The following is a 13,764-nucleotide window of genomic DNA, read 5'->3' as shown; positions in this document are numbered from 1 at the left end:
ATGTTTTCTTATATCTTTTTTTTCAAACCATGCTTGTCCTTTAAAATTTCACTATATTCATTTTATGTGTGTATGTGTGTGTGTGTTTGTGTGTTTGTGTGTGCTCACTTTGTTCTTTCTATTTGTATTGTTGTAGTCATTGTGTATATTCTTTGTTTGGTTTTTCTTACTTCACTCTGCATGAGTTCATGTAGATCTTTCCATACTTCTATTTATTACCTTCATCATTTTATAGCACAATAATATTCTGATTCATGTATATCCCATAAATTATTTAGCCATTCTCCAATTGATGGGTGGTCCATTTAAAAAAAAAAAGATTATATGTCATATTTCCACTTCTTCAGTGGTCTCTAGTTTTCATTTTAAAAAATCTTACATGAACATGATTGGCACTTTCTTGACATATGAAATATTTTTCCTTATGAAAGACTGAATAATTTTTTTCTTTGTCACTGAGTTTTAAAAATTGGGTGATAATGTGCTCAAGAGAATTTATTTTAAGTTGAAGTTGAACCTTTTTAAAATCTTGTTGCCATATAACTTTGTAAAAAAAATTTTTTTTAAAACAACTTCGTTTATTTTTCACTGTTTTCTAGGTGCTCCTCAGCTCTAATGCCTTTCCACTTTTATTTTCTTTTATTCTAAATATAACTTGTTTGTCATATTTGCTTGTTGTCTCCTCCTTGTTGTGAATTTCTTGAGAGAGAAACTGTCTTTTGCCTCTTTTTTGTTCCCCAGTACTTAGCACAGTGCCTGGTAGATGTTAACACTTGATAAATGTTTATTGATTGTCTTTATTGGCTGTCTTACTCTTTACCTGATCGAGCATCTAAAATCATAAGTTTTAGCTGCAGTATTTCTAAGTCACTTTTCTGCCAAGTTATTTGCTGTTCCATTTGTTGATTCAAATTTTTGTTTTTTTGTTACCACTATTTTTAAAAAAATAATTTTGCCTTCTACTATATTAATTCTGCTTTTAACTTGCTGATGGACCTTTTCGTGTTTTCTATTAAGTTTTCTATTAGGTCTATTAGGTATTCTATTAGGTCTGTAGAATTAGGTTCTATTCAGTCATTTTTCAGTTATGTCTGACTCTTGGCATTTGGGGTTTTCTTGGCAAAAATACTGGAATATTTGCCATTTCCCTCTTCAACTCATTTTACAGATGAGGAAACTAAGGCAAATAGGGTTAAAGAACTTGCTTAGGGTCCCAAGCAACTAAGTATCTGAGGCCAGATTTGAATTTAGCAAGATGAGTCTTCTTGACTCCAGGCCTAATGCTCTATCTAATGTGCCACCTAGCTGCCCCTATTATATGGAGATTATTATGACCTCCATGTTTATGATTTCAAACTTATTTTTCTCTAGTTATTTTTAGTCTTCTGTTAAATGTTTAACATTAAATATTAATATAACTAACTACATGTTTAGTAACTGCTTTAATTTAGTATGCTTAATGTCATTACTTAAAGAATCATTATTTTCTCAGTTACTCCCTCTAAATCCTTACCAAGATCCTTTATCCATTCATTTTTATTCATTTTTCCTCTTCTATGGTATATGGTATATGGTATATGATATATACTATATTCTTTTAGTTCTGCTTTTTTCACTTTATATCATTTCATAATAGATTCCATAGATTTCTTTATTAATATATTTGTCCATTTTAATTGTATTATGGATTACATTACATTAATGTGTGATAACTTATTTGAGCATTATTATTATTATGCTTTTTCTCTATGCGGGAATTAAATTGTCCAACCTACAATGAAATAGTCTAAAGCAGAGATCTGAGCCAACATCATTTTATTAAAGGGTTCATGGTCTGGTCTAATGAAGTGGACCTCAGATCATCTTTAAAATATGAGATGCCCCTTTCTTCTAGGATCTTGTATTTATAGTTTGACACACCAATATGCAAAAGAGGCATGGCAAAATGAAAAGATTTATTGATTGACATATGATACATAAGATAAAATAAACAAAAGTGTCAGCAGAGTCACAAGTTGATTGAAGCAAAGAATATCTCCACTGATGAGGTGGTGACAAGATGGTCACTTGCTTTTTGGACAAAAATAAAGTAAAGAACTTTCCATGTAATTGAGTCACCTCCAATCATCATGACAAGGAAAAATAAGGGTGGAGGTCTCTAGTTAACTTCCTTTGAATAAATGCATGAACTTAGAATCTACAGCTCAAGGTTCTGGGGGCCCCAATATAGAACTTATAATCTCTACTCCTACGGAATCATATCAAATTTATTAATACTGATTGGAAAAGAGTAGGGATCCAAGTGAATTATTTCTCACTTATGTCTCAGTCTTTGTTACACACACACACACACACACACACACACACACACACACACCATTTCAGACTCTCCCTATCTATTGGTATCTTTTCTGCTATCTACATTTTCAAGTTTCTTTATCTTTAAAGAAACAAAACAAGAGAAAAACCTTTTCACATCCTACCACAGCTTTTATCATTGTCCCTAGCATTCAATAGCTTATTCTGACCTTTATCACCTTTGATAATAAAAATAGTATCAATAGTATGTCATATGTTTGCTGTATTTATCTTCCATTATGTTCTTTCTTCCATCTTCAATGTATACTTCTATTACTATCTAGTTATAATAATTTTTCCCTTGGAATTTTATTTCTTAGAGATCAGCTCTTGATAATTTTTTTTTTAATAATATTTTTTGTGGAGAAGGTATAGGGCTGTAAGCCAGACAACAAACCATTTGGAAAGATTCAGAACTAGTTGAACTGTTGGACGTCAGTGTTGTAGTTCAATGTTAGCATGTCAGGAGGTATCCAGAGAAAGACTTCAATGAGTCCATAGAATTTGTAAATGACATAGAATTTAACAAAATCCAATTCAATAAGTGAACATTTTAAGTCTTACACTTGACTACAAAAAGATCAATTTCTCCTGTACAAGGTGGGGGTGATCCCAGTAGTTTGTTTGATGATCTATGGTAGTTTTTGCAGGGGTCCTCAAACTTTTAAAATAGGGGGCCAGTTCACTGTCCCTCAGACTGTTGGAGAGCCGGACTATAGTAAAAACAAAAACTTTGTTTTGTGGGCTTTTAAATAAAGAAACTTCATAGCCCTGGGTGAGGGGGATAAACGTCCTCAGCTACTGCATCTGGCCCAAGGGCTGTAGTTTGAGGACTCCTGTTTTAGTGCATTGTTGATATGGCAGTTGCAAAAGCTAATACAGTCCTGGGCTATATTAAGAGAAGCATAGCTTCCAGGAATAGGGAGGTGGCAATCCCACTGTTCTCTGCCCTCTTGAGATCTAATCTGACCTAGATAGTTTTATTCTGTGTCATGGTTTAAGAAAGACTGATAAGATGGAAAGTGCCCAGAAGAGAGCAATCAGGATGCAAAGGGCATTGAGTTTATGTCATATGATGGAACTGGGAATGTTTAGCCTGGAGGAGAGGAGACTCTGGAAGGACTTGATCACTGTGCTCAAAGCATTTGAAAGATTGTGAGGAGGAAGATTCTATTTAGCTTCAGAGGAAAAGACCAGAAGCCGTGGATGGATGTTGCAAAGAGGTAAGTTGAGGCTAGATACTAGGAAAAGTTTCCTAAGAATTAGAATTTTCAAAAAGGGAATTGGGGGGGGGGGGGGGAAGGGGAACAGCTAGATGGCACAGTGGATAGAGAACCAGCCCTGAAGTCAGGATGATTTGAGTTCAAATCTGGTCTTCATTATTTAACACTTCCTAGCCATGTGACCCTTCGCAAGTCACTTAACTCTAATTCCGTCAGCAAAACAAACAAAAAACCAAAACAAAACTAAACAAAAAAGAGAATGGGCAGGCTCCATAGATACTAAGTTTCCCTACCTTGGGAGACTTTTCAAATAGAACAAAATGCCTTTCATTTATGGGTTGAATTTATTGACTTAGGAATTCTCTTCCAATTGCCTAATGTGATTCTGTGAAATTTCCATGTTTTTTAGACTTTCTTGCCTTGTAGAATTATTAGACCATTGGATTCTCCCTTTGGATTCTTTCCCTACATTCTTTGAAATCCATCCTCTAAAAATCTGGGGTCTATTGTGAGGTTAATACTGATTATTCTTTCCTTGTTTCTTTGAGGAGTAGGATGTACCCCTCTTTGTTCTAGCCAAAGAGGATTACTGGCTTATTTCCTGGACACACCCTGAGTGGACTTAGTGTTAGAAACATATATTGTTCACTTGGAGCAAAGACTGCAGTTTGATTTTTTTGTTTGTTTTTGGAGGGCAGCATTTTGTGACAGAGAGGACAGTCTGGTGGACAAGGAGCTGTAGAGATTGAGTTAGGAGGACACTGAGTCCTCCAAGCTTTGGGGATAGAGCGGGGCTGGGAGGTACTTCTATGAACTCTGTTAATCCTGGGAACAAAGTTCAGGTTTCTCTAGGGAGGAGAATTATTTTTTATGATCAAGGGTGTTGCCTCAAGAAAAGGAATATTTCATTTAATGGGGATGGCCACAAGCTCATAAAAGTAGGGAAAGGGTGCTTCAGTTGACCAGAGCTGCCCAAGCCCAGCAAGGTCTCTAGGGTATTACATCCCCACCTGTTACTTGTCTTTCATTGGCAGTGAGCCTTTAAGGCTGGGGTGACCATTCTCCCATTCCGACCACAGTTCTCCCCCAACTTGGTTTCTTATTTCTTTTATTGTGCTCCCAAGGTCTACTTTGCCTCCACCTTTTCTGGGAGTGAAGGGAGAGGAAGCAGCAAGAAAAGAGGAGGGAATTCCCCCTGACTAGTGGAAAGTCTTTTGATTGCTTAGGGAAGAAAGGTATCACCATGGACACCTGAGGAAAAGTGACCTTTTGACTGACCCTATTGAGTACTCTGTTTAGTGCCTTTTCCCTGGAGCTTCCTTCCCAAAGCTCTACCAGACCAATTCTAAACATTCTTTCAAAGTTTAACTCAAAAGCCATCTTTTCAATGAAGCCTTTCCTAATTTCCTGAGGGAAATATACTAGTAGTAATGGGAGGAGAAGGAGGAGGGAAAGAAGAAAGAGGAGGAGGAGGAGGAAGAGTAGTAAGTAGTAGTAGTTGTTAAGTACAATTTATTAAGGTCTACAAAGAACTATTTATATATGTGTATGTGTTTATGTATGTATATACACACAGAGAGACATAATTCCTTGCATAATCCTTAGTAGATGCTTGATAAATGCTTACTATTGATTTATTGACCTTTCTACATCTGTGAGGTAGATACTATATACATTGTTATGTCCATTTTACAAATAAAGAAGCTGAGGCTCAAGTGAAATGACTTGTCTAGAATTACACAACAATTCTAATACTTTCCCTACCGTACTGTAGTTTCTTCCTTTTTTTTAATTCTCTTGCTGTTTTAAACCAATAATCCTTAGGCTGGAAGATCTCTCTTCCAACTTCTCTGGCTCATTGCTTCCATCTGAGTGAAAACTGGGAACTTCAGAACTTGGCATTCTTAAGAATATAGATACCCTTATATACATATATATATATATATATATATATATATATATATATATATCAAAAGATATTTATCTATCTACTTTAGCTCCTCCGTGTACCTATTTACTCCCTATGACATTCTTTGGGTGTATCTTCAGCAAGGGAGAGGGGCAGGATTTATTCCTGTGGGTCAGTTTCTCTCTGACTGATGTTCTTCCATGATTCTTTACCCTCTGTTATTGCTAATTATCTATTTGAGAGAGCCTTTATAAATCTTCCTCACTATCTCACTAATTGTCATCTTTATGCTCATGATTCTCAAATCTACTTTTTCTGCTTGAATATCTCTGCTGATGTCTGATCTTGAACCTCCTACTATCTTTCAGACATCTTAAAAATCAACATATCCTTAACAAAATTATCATCTTTCCTCCTAAACCCTCCCTTTCTCCCACTTTCCCCATTATTGTAGAAGGCACTATTTTCCCAGGTTCTCAGACTCCCAACCAAGGATTAATGATTGAATGTGTAAAAAGAACAAAATTATGAATAATTGGGCATATATTTTTCTACTTCTCTCCAATATCATTTTCTTCACTCATATCTTAATAGTTTCTTGTGGTCCATAATTATATAATCATTAAATAAAAATGATTTTTCAATCTGTATCAGTATCATCATCACAATCAATCATAAGTTCTTTGAACCTTTTAAAATCAAACTTTCTTGGTTGTTCTTGATTGTCCTTTTGTTGTCTTTTAATATTACTGCCAAGACTGAACAATTTCCATAATGAGGGGCAGCTAGGTGGAATAGTGGATAGGGTGCTAGACCCAGAGCTAATAAGACTTGAGTTCAAATACAGCTGTAGATACTTATTAACACTTATTAACTGTTCTTTCTGGACTCCTCATTATCTCCCATCCCGCCTCCCCCATAGCTACACTATTGCCAAGGTCTGTTGATTTTACCTGTGCAACATCTCTAGAATATACCCCCTTCTCTCTGACCATGGCCATTACTTTGATATAGGCCCTTATCACCTCATGATTTGATTTTTTTTTAATCTTTCAAATAAACATTCCTTTATATTTTTAATTTATTTTTTTCCTGGTTATACATACACATTCATTTTTTAAAACACATTATCTTATGAATCATTTTGGGAGCGAAAATAAAAACAAAAAGGGAAATATCCTCCCTACTTGATTATTGCAAAAGCTTTCTTGTGCGTCTGCCTCAAGTCACTCACTCCCCACTCTAATTCATTCTTCATTCAGCCACCTAAGTGATTTTCTTAAAACACGGATCTGATCATGTCACCTTCCTTTTTAATAAACTTCAGTGGTTTTCTGTCACCTCTAGCATAAAATACAGAATCCTCTGCTTGGACCTTCCAAGTCCTTCATAACCCAGCCTCCTCCCACATTTCCAGTCTTTTTGAACCTTACTCCCCATCATATCCTCTTCACCTTTGCCTACTGCCTTCCCTGCTTTCCTTAAAGTCCTACCTTCTACATAAAACTTTCCTGAATCTCTCTCAATTCTAGGGCCTTCTGCCTTTTAATTATTTTCTAATTCTAATTAATTTCTAATTATCTAATTCTAATTTCTAATATAATTCTAATTCTAATTTTCTAATTAGACTGTATATCGCTTTTTTTTACATATTTGTGTGTTGTCTCACCTGTTGAATAATGAGCTCAATAAATCAAAACAGGGACTATTTTTTGCCTGTCTTTATAAGCTCAATGCCAATGCCTGGCACACAGTAGGTATAAGAGGCATAGTAGGTGCTTAATAAATGTCAATTAATTGGCTTCTGCTCCCAACAAGCCGTCCTCAAAATTGTCCCTAGTTCCACTTGCTGTTTGATTCTCTTCCAGCAGATGGTGGTAGTTAACTAGATCCTAGATCTCAAGGAACTGGCCCAAATTCAAATGATATTGGAAACTTGACTATTTCTTTTACTTTTGTATGCTACCAGGATATTGAGAGCCTTTCACCCACAAAAATTTTTGTAGCTGTTCTCAAGGTGAGAAAAACAGAGGAGATTCATTGCTAAACAAAGTGCTGAAGGACGGTTGGTGTCCTTGAAATTTAGCACTTGAGAACAAAGCACAATTTGCCTCACCCTAGTTATGACTTTGCTAGCCTATATGAACCTTCTGCTGTTTATATACAGGTCTCAAGGGCCCATCCTCCACCCAAAGGGTATTTACCTGGCTGATAGAATATACAGTCTATTTGAGACTCAAAGGTGTGATTTCTGATTTACACGTCAGGTCACCTTATGGTGAATTTATAGGTGAATTTCTCCTGCTCCATCATTTACCTGGCTGCTGATGTCCAGCACGTCCCTGTGATTTGTTTATAGTTCAGACAAGCATCACCTGGGCACTGATAAACCTAATTCTAGGGGGGAATGTATGCAAGAACTCATTTTTAAGATTAATCTTCATTAACAACTTTTAATAGGCTAAACAAACAAGGAAATAGTAAATCAACTACTAATTTCTGGTATTTCCTAAATGTAAATGTTTACAATGAAAAATGTATATCCAGCTTTTCATCCGTGTGAGCATTTATACACAAGCACTTAGAAAATGTCACAAGTCAAAGCTTGATTTGATCTTATTGATTGTATAGACTTTTAAAAGTGTGAATAATGCAAATTAAACTTAAAACTGAGACTTGTGAGCATTCTACCATATACCAGTATACTACAGAAAGCATTCTATTTTTGAATTTCTTTTTCTATCTCCCATCTTACCCTTGATCAACAAAGCTAAAGTGCTCATATTACTGTAGGCCAAGACTTCTTAAAATTTTTCCACTCATGACCTCTTTTTGTCCAAGAAATTTTTATGTGACCTGGGGTATCTAGGGATATAAAATAGGTATACAAATTAAACATGTAGCGAAAATAAATCATAATTTTGCATCTCCCACATTAAGTTATGAGGCTTTATATGGAGTCATGAACTACAATTTTGGAAGCTGGGCTCTCCTTTATTCTTTAAGAGATTCAAAAGGGAACGGCTGAGAGTATCAAAATGTTTGCTGTTCTTAGCTCAGGGATCCATAGGTCAGTCAGAGAAAGGCAACATCTCCTGGCTTGCTATCTCTATTGAACTTTCACAGTTTATCTTGGTAAACCTTGGAGATATTTCAGGTTTAGTTCTAGACCACTGCAATAAAGCAATTATTTCAATAAAATGAGTTGCAGGAATTTTTTTTTATTTCCCAGTGCATATAAAAGTTATGTTTATACTATACCACAATCTATTAAGTGTATGATAGCATTGTGATTAAAATGTTGAAATACTTTATTTTTTATTATAGCTTTTTATTTACAAGATATATGCATAGGTAATTTTTCAGCACTGACAATTGCAAAACCTTTTGTTCCAATTTTTCCTCTCCTTCTCCCCAGATGACAAGTAGACCAATACATGTTAAATATGTTAAAGTATATGTTAAATATAAAATATATATATATATATATATATCCATAGTTATTTTGCTGCACAAAAAGAATCATACTTTAAAATAATGTACAATTGAACTGTGAAGGAAATAAAAAATGCAGGTGGACAAAAATATAGGGATTGGGAATTCTATGTAGTGGTTACACTCATTTCCCAGAGTTCTTTTGCTGGGTATAGCTGGTTCTATTCATTATTGAACAAATGGAACTGATTTGGTTCATCTCACTGTTGAAAAGAGTCACGTCCATCAGAATTGATCATCATATAGTATTGTTGTTGAAGTATATAATGATCTCCTGGCCCTGCTCATTTCACTCAGCATCAGTTCATGTAAGTCTCTCCAGGCCTTTCTGAAATCATCCTGCTTCTTATTTCTTACAGAACAATAATATTCTATAACATTCATATACCACAGAAATACTTTATTGTTAAAAAAAATCCTAAGCTGCTTCTGAGCCTTCTGAGTTGTAATATTTTTATCGGTGGAGGGTCTTGCCTTGATTTTAATGACTGCTGACTGATTTAGCTCATTGGGTCTCAAACTTCTGTTCTCAGTATATTTATACTAATAAAATTATTAAGGATCTATTCAAAGAGTTTTTGTATATGTCAATTACATTTATAGATATTTACCATATTACAAGTAAAAATTAATTTCGAATTTGTAGCTTTTCTAAAAGGCTTTCATAGATTCCCAAGATTCTGTCTACCACATTTAAGAACTACTGGTCTAGCTTTTGGCCTGTTTCAGATTTTGACTTGCTTTTCTCATTAAGCACAATTATTTCTAGCTTTTGATTTAGAGAGAGTTCCTTTCACAAGAACACTTAGAAGCCATTGTAGGGTTATTAATTGGTCTAATTTCAATATTGTTGTGTTTCTGGGAAGTGGGAACCCAGAAGGAGAGAGAAATGGGATAGCCAGTGTGAGAAGAGCATTTAGAACACACATAATATTTATGATTAACTGTTGACTTAAATGGGAACAGTTGGTAGAGCCCTAGATAGTAATAGCAAAGAACAGTGATCAAAGATCACCATAATAAATATAATCATAATGAAAAATTTGAAATATTGTGAAAATTACCAAAATATGAGACAGAGACATGATGTGAGTACATGCTATTAGAATAACTCTGTTAATAAATTCAATGCAGGATTGTCAGAAATCTTCAATTTGTAAAAAACAAAACCGCAAATTATTTGCAAAGAACAACAAAGCAAGATGCAATAAAAATGAGGTCTGCCTATACTTAATTACATTTGTATTTTATTGCCCCAGGTCCCATCATCTCCTGGAAGTCAGGAACATTAGTAAATTCTTCCCTACAGATACCTCCCCCTCCAGATAAGTACTGCTTCTTCTGCAAAGGGACTTCTCTCTCTCTCTTTTTTAAAGGGCTTTAAATTTCTTTTTTTTTTTTCCCCAATAGTATTTTATTTTTCCAAATTCATGTAAAGAAAGTTTTCAATACACGTTCTTGTAAAACTTTGTGTACAAAGTGTTTCTCCCTTTCCAAGACAGCAAGTAATCTGATATTGGTTAAATAGGTATGATCCTTTTAAACATATTTCCACATTTGTCATATTGTACAAGAAAAATCAGATCAAATATATGAATGTTATGGAATATTATTGTTCTATAAAAAATGACCAGCAGGATGATTTTAGAGAGGCCTGGAGGGACTTTTTTATTTATTTATTTTTTTTTATTTAATAGTGTTTTATTTACAGGTTATATGCATGGGTAACTTTACAGCGTTAACAATTGCCAAACCTCTTGTTCCAATTTTTCACCTCTTACCCCCCACCCCCTCCCCTAGATGGCAGGATGACCAGTAGATGTTAAATACATTAAAATATTAATTAGATACACAATAAGTATACATGACCAAAACATTATTTTGCTGTATAAAAAGAATCAGACTCTAAAATATTGTACAATTAGCTTGTGAAGGAAATCAAAAATGCAGGTGGGCATAAATATAGGGATTGGGAATTCAATGTAATGGTTTTTAGTCATCTCCCAGAGTTCTTTCTCTGGGTGTAGCTGGTTCAGTTCATTACTGCTCCATTAGAAATGATTTGGTTGATCTTGTTGCTGAGGATGGCCAGGTCCATCAGAACTGGTCATCATATAGTATTATTGTTGAAGTATATAATGATCTCCTGGTCCTACTCATTTCACTCAGCATCAGTTCGTGTAAGTGGCCTGGAGAGACTTACATGAACTGATGCTACATGAAATGAGCAGAATCAGACTAGTCTACACAGCAAGATTATACAATGATCAATTCTGATACATATGGCTCTCTTCAACAATGAGATGATTCAGGCCAGTTCCAAAGGTCTTGGGATGGAGAGAGCCATCTACACCCCCAGAACGAGAACATTGGAACTGAGTGTGGATCACAACATAGTATTTTTACTCTTTTTATTATTGTTTGCTTGCATTTTGTTTTCTTTCTCATTTTTTTCCTTTTTGATCTTATTTTCCTCATGCAGCATGATATTTGTGGAAATATGTACAGAAGAATTGCACATGTTTAATATATATTGGATTACTTGCCATCTAGGGGAGGGAGTGGGAGGAAGGAAGGGAAAATTTTGCAACACAAAGTTTTGCAAGAATAAATGTTGATGTATATTTATTGTGTATCTAATTTATATTTTAATGTATTTAACATTTACTGGTCATCCTGTCACCTGGGGGAGGGGGTGGGGGGGTAAGAGGTAAAAAATTGGAACAAGAAGTTTGGCAATTGTTAATGCTGTAAAGTTACCCATGCATATATCCTGTAAATAAAAGGCTATTAAATTAAAAAAAAAAAAACAAAAAAAAAAAAAACTAAACCAATGGGACAGCTTACAAGGCAAATCTGGGAGACCAGGTTGTTTCCTAGAAAGAGAAGATAAAGCTACCCACTGCAAATACAAGGGACCCCAGTACTCAATGTCAAGGCTCAGAGCTGCACAGAAAGCTTGGGAAAGGAAGCTCCTTTACCCCAGGAGCAGAGCTCAGACATAAAAGTAAAAAAAAAAATAAATAAAAGAATAAATGTTGAAAATTATCCATGTATGTGTTTTGAAAATAAAAAGCTCCAATAAAAAAAAAAAATCAGGCCAAAAGGAAAAAAAAAAAAAAAAAAAACCAGAGAGAAAATAGTGAAAACATGTTTCAATCCAGATTCAGTCTCCACAGTTCTCTCTCTGGATGTAATTGGCATTTTCCATCTCAAGTCTATTAGAATTGCATTGAATCGCCGCATTGTTGCCTTCTCTTTTTTTGTTAATTGATTTATTTTAGTCACATAACATTATGCTTTCTGATATAAGGGGAATAGTGTGGTGTTTTGCCCATGTACGTCCCCATAAGTCAGTCCAGATGTAGCTCACAAAGAGGCATGAATGCACAGATATTCTCTATTCACCATTCTCCAAGGGAATTTTTTTTTTTTCTGAGAGAAAAGCAGGAGGTTGGGGCATCTCCATGTCTATGTTGAGCATTATAGCAGGCAAGTGGGAACTATTAAACTGTAAGAAACAATCTCTTCCCTCAGATTGTTTATAATTTTATTTTTCTGGATGCTAATTTCCTCAGTGAGGAGTTTTGTTATAGGCAAAATTGTTTCTATTTCAATAGACTTATGCCTACTCCTCCTGGATCTTTATGTCTTTCCCTCCACTCAATTAACATAATTTTTAAAAATATATAGACTTATGAAAATTTAACAACAGGGAAAGTCTATTATCTCTTCTTTCCTAAACAGACATTCTGTTCACTGTTCATCCCAATTGATCTGCAGTTCCATCTTGATAAGCAGTTGGTGGGTGCAGAAATATCATGCACTGAGCCATTTCTTTTCTTTTAAGAGAGAATAGTTATCTCTAAAAATTTGCACCCCAGCTTTTTCTATGATTTTAAATGCTCTCCTTTTCAGAGAAAATATTTATTTTTCTCCAAATCTCCAAAAGGGTATCTATTGTCCCAGCTCTTGAATTTTTGTATTTGAGTCTTGCAAAGGCTTGTTGCTGCTGGAATCAAGAGTGGGGAGATTTGGAGATGAGACTTTTTCTTCTGTGTCTTTGCTTCTACCATAGAGTTTTGTGGTTTTTCAGAAATCCTGTTAAGACTGATAATCCATAGTAACAATAACAATAACAACAACAATAATATATAACATTTATATAGAGCTTTAAATTTTGCAAAACATATTACATGTCATCTTGTTTTTCCTAGTCACTCTGGGAAAAGATACAATTATTATCTCCATTTTACAGATGAGAGAGGTGAAGTGACTTGCCCAAAATTACATTATTAATGTGTCTGAAGTAGGATTTGAACTTGACATTCCCTGACTCCAAGGTCCTCTAGTCATTGTAAACTAGCTGCCAATGTCCTGTCTCTCTTCTTGAATTTTTGTGATATTTATGATATTTACCATGAATCTTTGTGGTTTTTTCTTACTTTTATTTTTTTGTTTACTACTGAAACACATTTTCTTTTTCTTTTTTCTCAGTTTTTAAAATTTTCTCTCTGTTTTATATCCCCTGCATTGAAAAGAAAAAAAATCATTTTAACAAATATGCATAGTCAAGCCAGACAAATTATTCCTTGTGTATATAAAAATGTATGTCTTACAATTCCAATAGATTTGTAGTGGAAAGTACCATCTCCTTCCAGAAAAAGAACTATGGAGACTGTATAGATAGAAACATAGTATTTTCACCTTTATTGTTGTTTGTTTGCCTGTTTTTTTCTCATATTTCTTTCCCTTTTGATTTTATTTTTTCTTGTGTAG

At 34.6% G+C, this 13,764-nt stretch overlaps 1 protein-coding gene across 2 annotated transcripts in view; it reads left to right on the top strand.

Annotated features, from left to right (window-relative positions):
• The window catches only part of TMC5 (transmembrane channel like 5), a 134,358-nt gene that overhangs the window by 36,623 nt on the left and 83,971 nt on the right, over nucleotides 1-13,764 (top strand). Inside the window, exon 1 of one of the 2 annotated variants that reach the window (XM_031942680.1) lies at nucleotides 3,389-3,581. The exons of the other annotated variant lie outside the window; for it this stretch is intronic. The gene's annotated coding sequence lies outside the window, so the exon portion shown is untranslated. Of the gene's footprint in view, nucleotides 1-3,388; nucleotides 3,582-13,764 lie in introns of those variants that run through there. 2 annotated transcript variants of the gene reach the window in all.

Source organism: Sarcophilus harrisii, chromosome 1 (assembly GCF_902635505.1).
Source record: "Sarcophilus harrisii chromosome 1, mSarHar1.11, whole genome shotgun sequence".
Lineage (NCBI taxonomy): Eukaryota > Metazoa > Chordata > Mammalia > Dasyuromorphia > Dasyuridae > Sarcophilus > Sarcophilus harrisii.
Note: the sequence above shows the minus strand (reverse complement) of the source record. Positions and strands in the feature narration are given on the sequence as shown.